At 34.8% G+C, this 8,321-nt stretch overlaps 1 pseudogene; it reads right to left on the bottom strand.

The window, feature by feature from the left end:
- Positions 1–1,026: 1,026 nt before the first annotated feature.
- On the bottom strand, positions 1,027–1,522 carry LOC136131792 (mitochondrial fission factor pseudogene; annotated as a pseudogene).
- Positions 1,523–8,321: the final 6,799 nt, after the last annotated feature.

The following is an 8,321-nucleotide window of genomic DNA, read 5'->3' as shown; positions in this document are numbered from 1 at the left end:
ATTTTTCCTATTAAAACAAAATAAACTCAATCTAAAAAGACTACATTCTGTAAGATTCCAACTATAAATATGACCTTCTAGAAAAGGCAAAACTGTGGAGACAGTAAAAATATCAGTGGTTGCCAAGGGTTAGTGGGGAGAGAGGGATGAATAGGCAGAGCACAGAAGCTTGTTAGGGCAGTGGAAGTACTCTGTATGATACTATAATGGTGGAGGCATGTCATTATACATTTGTCCAAACCGGTAGAATGTACAGCACCAAGAGTGAATCCAAATGTAAGCTGTGGACTTGGGTGATAATGATATATCAATGTAAGTTCATCGATTGTAACAAATGTACCACTCTTGTTGGGGATGTTGGTAATGCAGGAGGCTGTGCATATGTGCAGGCAGGGGAGGATATAGGAAATCTCATTACCTTCCCCTCAATTTTGCTTTGAAACTAAAACTGCTCTAAAAATAAAGTTTATTGAAAAAAAACCATAAAAACAACTGAACAACAGTCTTGACTGCCTCTTCCCCTTTGGCTGATATACAACTTGCCTAACATTTTTATTTCTAGCCCACCTTTATTTCTTTTCTTTCTCTTTACTGAGATAATTTTTTGTTTCTTTTTACAGCAAAATTCCTTGCACAGTTGTCTACACTTACTGCTTCCAAATAGTCCCCTCAATTTCTTTTTTAAACCAACTCCAAATAGAGGGATTTTTTTTTCCTCCTTGAAAATGTTTTTTTTCTAAAAGTCATCAATAATATTTATGTTTCTAAATATAATGGCCAAGTTTCTATTATTGTTGACCTAGCAGCAGCATATAATACAGTTGTTCATTCTCTTCTTAAAATATTTTATTCTATGGTTTCCTGGACACCACATTCTCATTGTCTTCCCCTTTTCATTTTGGTTGCATATCTTCAGGCTCTTTGCTGATTCCTCCATCTCTCCCTAATGTTTTGTTTGTTTGTTTGTTCACAAATTCTTTATATTTCCAGCTGTTGAGACAATACTTTTGAGAGTTGAGGTTACCTCTAGCGGCAAAACCAGAGCCAGCTCTTAAGCAGCCAGAATGCTACGGTAATGGAATACGTGACCATTTCTCTTTTAGAACCTTCTTTGTTCTCTGCTTCCAGAAGTTGTAGACATCTATTTAGTTTGATTATCTGTCATCCTGATGAAGATGTATCTACAACAGTCATGTCATCTGAAGTTCCTTCAACCATTGAACCTATATTTGAAATACTATACATGGAGTCAGTTCTGACCAGCTGTCCATATCGGCAAACAGCATTTTCACTCTCTTTTTAGCCTGACAATTGCATGGATTTCTTCATTTTGAGGGGTTGGAGGAGGTCTTTCTAAATCCATAAAATCTAGTGGTCTTTCACTTAGCATAAGCACATGAGGTGGTGTTTTTAGTGCCAGTGGTTTAAAGGGAGTTAACTGCATAAGTTCAAGATCTGCTGGTCTTGAAAGTGGAATGTCTTCATTATTTCCTGATACAACAATTCTCCCTGAAACCTACATAATCACACAAGCATTTGAAGCTCCTTCTCAGAATCCTTGTTCAAGGTCAGCATTTGGTGGTGCTACCTTTAATTTTTCCAGGACCTTCAATTCGCTGAATAATACCTTTGGTGTATTCCATTTCATACTGAATTCAACTAATTTCTACCACCTCAGCAGCAGTGGGAGAAGGAAATGCTGCCCCACTCATTAAATGTTTACCAACTACTGCTTGCTTTTTGGCATTATCTGCTTCTGTGCTTCATATTAAATCCTTTAACTTGTTTATGCATGTGCTGGATTTACAGCCACTTTTGTACCCCTGGGCCTTCTGGAGAGTCTCTGGTGAGGGTCACTGACTGCTGGCTCCCAGAGGCCATTGGCCAAGCACAGGGAAGCCCTCCCTAATTTTTGAATATTAAAATACCCTGGGGTTCAGTCCATGTTTCTCTTCTCTATTTATATTCACATCCTTGTTAATCCCTTCTAGTCACATGTTTTAAATATTCTCAGCAGGCTAATGACTCCTATATTCATATCCCTTGTCCAGTTCCTATTCTTGAGCTTCAGTTGTTATAACTAATTCTCTGCTCAAAACTTGCAGCACTTGTAGTTTCCCATATCTCATTTAATGACAAGTCCATTCTTTAAGTTGCTCAAGCCAGAAATCTTGAGATCATCTTTAATTTCATTTTTTTCTTACACTTTGCATTCAAACCATATGAGTCCTTGGATTCATCTAATATACCCAAAATTGATTCTTCCCATCTATGAAGAAATAGCCTATATCAGAAAACAAGCCTCATTGTGAGAACAACTAAAAATTGAACAAATACAACACACACACATACATACACACACACACACACACACACACACATACACGCACTGCTTTTGTAAGCAGCACAGAACAACTGAGTCAGCTAGACTCCAGGAGAAACAAAGATCTCAAAGAAAAAGGAAAAATTACATTGCATTTTCCCCTTAAGAATTTGCCAATTTTAATGGAAAAAACTAAGGGAACAAACAGAAAATAGCAGTTCAGAGTTGCTGACAATTGCATGGCCAGGGAGGAGAAACAAAAACCTGTTCAGGGCTCACCAATTAGGGTATATTTTGGAAATATCAAGTTGTTATTTGAAAGTTCTGGAGGAACTCTAGGAGTAAAGGAAAATTGGAAATAGACAAGTTCTTCAGGATGACTGAAATTCAGTCTCAGATTATATCAAACCTTGTTGGATCAAGGTTATTTGCTTTTCTCTAACTACCTTACAGGAATTCTTTAAAAATTACATCTTCTTTTTGAGGAAGGTAGTATCATCCTGAAGCTCTGAAATTTCAAATACAATCTCCAGAATTTAGTTAAAATGTAACAAGTATGCAAAAAAATTCACAAAAAAGCAAAAGAAACAAACCAAAAAACAGAAGCAAATGGTCAAATCCAAGAGAAAAAAATTGGAGTTACCATACACAGACTTTAAAGTTACTGTGATTAGTATGTTGGCTAAAATATATGACAAGATGGAGAATATCACCAGAAAATAATGCATATTTTGGAATTGAAAATTATAATATTTACAATAAATGACTCCACAGATAGATTTAACCACACACTGAACAAGTATAAAACTAGTGAACTGACCTTTAGGTGAGTAAAAATGTCCAATATAAAACACACAGAGAAAAAAAGAATTATAAGAAACACCCAATGTATGAGACATGGGTAAAATTTGTAATATAGCTGTAATGTGATCTTTGAATGGGATGAGTGAGAGAAGGGGCAGAAGCAATACGAGAAAAGCAACTGGGAATTTTCACAACTGGCAGAAAAAAATTAAACTACAAATTAAGGAAGCTCTACAAAGGCAAGAAGAAGGTATAAAAGGACCTCTGCACCTACTTACATCATTAAAAAAACAAACAAACAGAAAACTGAAAACCAGCAACAAACAAAAAGTCTAAAAGTAGCCAGAGAAAAATAAAGGCATAACACTGTTAAATAGGAAGAGTAAAACTGAAGGCTAACTTTTAAATCAGTACAACAGAAACCAAAAGAAAACAGAATGAATTTTTTTAAAGACCTGAAAGAACATATGGGCCAACCTAGATTCTAAGTTTCTTGAAAATATCCTTCAAAATGATAGCTATGTAAAGATGTTTACAGATAAACAAATTGAAAGACTGTTTTGCCTACAAACTTAAAAGAAATATCAAAGGGAATTCCTAGAACAAAAGCTAAATTATCCCCAGAAAATATGGCAATGCAGGAAGGGAGACTACAATAGAGGAGATGTATGGGTAAATAAGAAGTAACATTGATGAAAACAATCTCAATGTTTCGAGAGGTTTAAAATATATACAAAATTAAAATACAGGAATACAGTAAGATAACACATGGGAAGGAATGTATGGAATTAAAGAGTTCTAAGTTCTTAATCTAAGTCTGGGCAGTGGTAAAAGTATAGGCCTAGAGAAGACCTTCAGTAAATAAATATATTTGATTTTTTAAATTCATTGTTTCTCAAAATGTGATCACATTTCTTCCATCATTTATCATAATTGGAAATACTGTTGAGGGGAACATACTTTAGGAAATATTGATGCTACACTTACCAGGACTGTTGTAAATCTATAGCCACCAATGGCATTCATGGGAGGAAAAAAAGAAATCTCTGAAAAATTCTGAAAGGTGATATTAGGGAAAATCTCTCAGACCAATTCTGCAGGCCTGATTTTGTGTAGGGAGGTTGAATCTCTATTCCGTATTCCTTCAGCATAGGTATATTTTTGTGTGATATAAATATTGACCTAATCATATATAGATGTCTATGCTTTTTAAAATTATTTTGCCCATAGGTGCAAAACTAATATTAGGTTTGTATTAGATTGCTAGATCATGTATATCTAGTTTGTTTCTTTTGAATTCCACAAAGAAATTTAAATAAAGCTTTCAAAATATAAGATATTTTGAAAAATTTTAGGTCTATTCTTACATACATTACAGGCTAACTTTTTATCTAGATATTTTCTCCTCTTCACCTAATTCAATATTTTATTATATGGTTCTTTTAGACTATAATTATACTAATTACAGAGATTCTTCTTGAAAATCAGATTGTGCTACTTCCACACTGCCTCAAATTAATAGCAGTAATGTAGGGATAAAAATTTACTCAGCAAAGTATATTAGCAATTCAGAATAAGTTTCATAAATAAAGACATAGCATAATTCTATTATTTTAATTACCATGTGCTTAAAGAGGAAAAGGGAAAGTTCTTAAATTTTTTTTTTTTTTTTTTTTTTTTGGCTGTGTTGGGTCTTCGTTTCTGTGCTAGGGCTTTCTCTAGTTGTGGTGAGCGGGGCCCACTCTTCATCGCGGTGCGCAGGCCTCTTACTGTCGTGGCCTCTCTTGTTGCGGAGCACAAGCTCCAGACACGCAGGCTCAGTAGTGTGGCTCACAGGCCTAGTTGCTCCACGGCACGTGGGACCTTCCCAGACCAGGGCTCAAACCTGTGTCCCCTGCATTGGCAGGCAGATTCTCAACCACTGTGCCACCAGGGAAGCCCTTAAATTTTTATTAACCCTTGAGAAATTAGACAATTTAATTCAATAAGCTCCTTAATACTATTTATACAAAAGCAAAACTAAACAAGTGAGACTACAGCAAATCATCTTCTGCACAGCAAAGGAATCTATCAACAAAATAAAAAGGCAACCTACTAAGGGGGAGAAACTATTTTCAAATCATATATCTGATAAGGAGTTAATATCCAAAATCTATAAAGAACTTGTTCAACTCAGTAGCAAAAAAAAATCTGATTAAAAATGGGCAGAGGACCTGAATAGACATTTTTCTATAGAAGACATACAGATGGCAAACAAATACATGAAAAGAATGTTTAACATCATTAATCATCAGAGAAACGTGAATCAAAACCACAATGAGATGTTGGGCTTCCCTGATGGCGTAGTGATTGAGAGTCCGCCTGCCGATACAGGGGACACGGGTTTGTGCCCCGGTCTGGGAGGATCCCACATGCCACGGAGCGGCTGTGCCCGTGGGCCATGGCCGCTGAGCCTGTGCATCCGGAGCCTGTTACTCCGCAGCGGGAGAGGCCACAACAGTGAGAGGCCCACGTACCGCAAAAAAACAAAACAAAAAACCCCACAATGAGATGTCAACTCACACTTATTAGAATGGCTATTATCAGAAAGACAAGAAATAACAAGTATTGGCCAGGATGTGGAGAAAGGGAACCCCTTGTGCACTGTTGGTGGAAATATAACTTGATGCAGCCACTAGGGAAAACAGTGTGAAGAGTCCTCAAAATAAATTAAAAATAGAGCTACCATATGATACAACAATTCTACTTCTGGATATTTATTCAAAGAAAATGAAAACCCTAGCTCAAAAAGATATTTTTACTCTCATATTCATTGCAGCATTATTTACAATAACCAAGATATGGAAACAACCTGTGTCCATCCATGGATGGATGGATGAATAAAGAAGATGTGGTATATACATACAATGGAGTATTATTCAGTCATAAAAAAATAAAATCTTGTCATTTGGGACAACATGAATGGACCTCAAGGGCATCATACTAAGTGAAACAAGTCAGAGAAAGATAAATGACAAATACCATACAATCTCTTTTATATGTGGAATATGATAAACAAAACAAACAAACAAAAAACAAGTACATAAATACAGAGAACAGATTGTTGGTTGCCAGAGGTGGAGGGTGAGAGGGTAGGAGAAATAAATGAAGAGTCAAAAGGTAAAATATAAAAAAGTAAAACATAAACAACGACTTGGTCTTTATGGCTAGGTTTGCAAGAGCTAATCCAGTTTTAAGTGAAGTAATGAGTGATCTAGAATAAAGGCCAATCTCATTTTTTTTTTCAACATTTGCTTTGACAGATAGTAGAGAAAATAAGGATCACTCTCTTTGAAATTCTGAGGCCAGAAAGAAGACCAAAGTTAACCGTCAATAATAGTATCATCTTTGTAGTCAATTCAGAAAATATTTGCAAAACAAATATGCAAGCTTCAGAAAATCATCAAAATAGGAGTAATACACAGAAAACCATCTTATACCAATAGAGTAAGGCCAAAGATAGCTAAGTGGGTGAAAAAGCTACTGTATGCTACTATGCCCTAGTCATATACTGTGAAACACTCTGGGATAGAGTCAACTACATTTAAGCCTAAACCCACTACAAAGTCTTCATTTGTTTTTATGTTTTGAATTTGACCTTGGAAAGTAAAAAATTATTTGGTGATAAACTACCAGGTATAAAGATAATAAAGGAATAAAGGACTCAAACCTATCTATCTATCTATCCATCCATCCATCTAATTTATTTAAAATGGAAAATGTTTTAATTCTTATATTTTGAATATAATTCATATATTTTGAAAATTCTTATATATTGGGAATAAAACATACTTCCTTAAGGAGACTAAAATCACCTACCTAATAAAAAACATTGAAAATACAACACTCTTAAAATTAATTATGACCTTTCCAGCACTTAGTTTTATTCAGTTAAGGATAACTATTAATGTTACCCTGAAATTTTGTAGTTTTGGTACATCAATAAGCAATGTTAATCTCTGAACAGAAAAACATACCTATTCAGCAAAATCTATTTTTCCTTGAATGGTTCTTTGATTAGTTTTCCCATGGATACATGGGGAAAAGCTCAAAGGTCATTAATGCTGGCATTAATATACATTAGTCATTGGAGTAGACCATTTCTCTACTGGGAACCACCACATTTTCAATGGACACCCAATTAATGACCATCTAATTGACTCATCTGCAAATCTTACAAAACAATAGTTTTTCTAAGTAAATTGAACCTGCCATTGAAAAAACTCTGCAGAACTGAGGGCATAATTAACTCTACTGTGGTATACTTGATCTTAGAAGCCCTGGGGATAATCAATAATTAGTTTCATTCTGAAATGGTTCTGTTGCTATACCCATGACACAATGTTTCTGAATTACTGATGTTCTGACGATTGTTGCTTATTTGGATCAGAACAGAAAAGCTGTAGCTAACTCAAGCTTTATAGCGTAATAAACTTTCCAAAGTACCTTGAGATTAAAAACAATCAAAGTAAATGAAGCATCAAGTACTATTTATCTTCCAAAATATTAGTGCTTACAAAAACAAAGGAGGCCAAACAAACAACTCTGTATCCATCACATTCAATGTTATATAGCAGCAACATTTTATTTTATAAAACAAGAGAGAAAATTAAGAGATCTGATTGGCTGATAAACATTCTAACTGTGGCTTCCTGGAAAATTTATGGTTAGAAATTTATGAGCATCACCACTTAATTAAGAGTAAGAATTCTGAACACAGAGACTATAATCAGTACAATTCATGGGGTTCAATATTTATGGGACCCATCAGTTAGCAAAAAGGGCAAAAGGAATTGAACACTTTGATAGTCTAATAAGAATTCCAAAAGCTTTTCTAAATGAAGTAAATTCATAAAACTCAAAATGTATGCTTAGCATATGCTATGCAAATAGGCTTTTAAATACAATTTTTTGGCATCATGACACCATTTTACTTTAAAGTTAGAAGAAGAAATGTTAAATTATTGAAGCAATCTCTCTGTTCTAATTCAAGAGATGATATTGAAGCAGATTTATCTTTCTGCTTCCCAATTAAAAGGGAGTATGTCTTGCCCTTTGTGTATTAGGTGAGATCAGATACTATTCCAGAGACATATTAAGCATTTATCCTAGATTTAAGTTCATGTAAAGGAAATGTACACTAATGGTTTCTTAA

This window comes from Phocoena phocoena, chromosome 1 (assembly GCF_963924675.1).
Source record: "Phocoena phocoena chromosome 1, mPhoPho1.1, whole genome shotgun sequence".
Lineage (NCBI taxonomy): Eukaryota > Metazoa > Chordata > Mammalia > Artiodactyla > Phocoenidae > Phocoena > Phocoena phocoena.
Note: the sequence above shows the minus strand (reverse complement) of the source record. Positions and strands in the feature narration are given on the sequence as shown.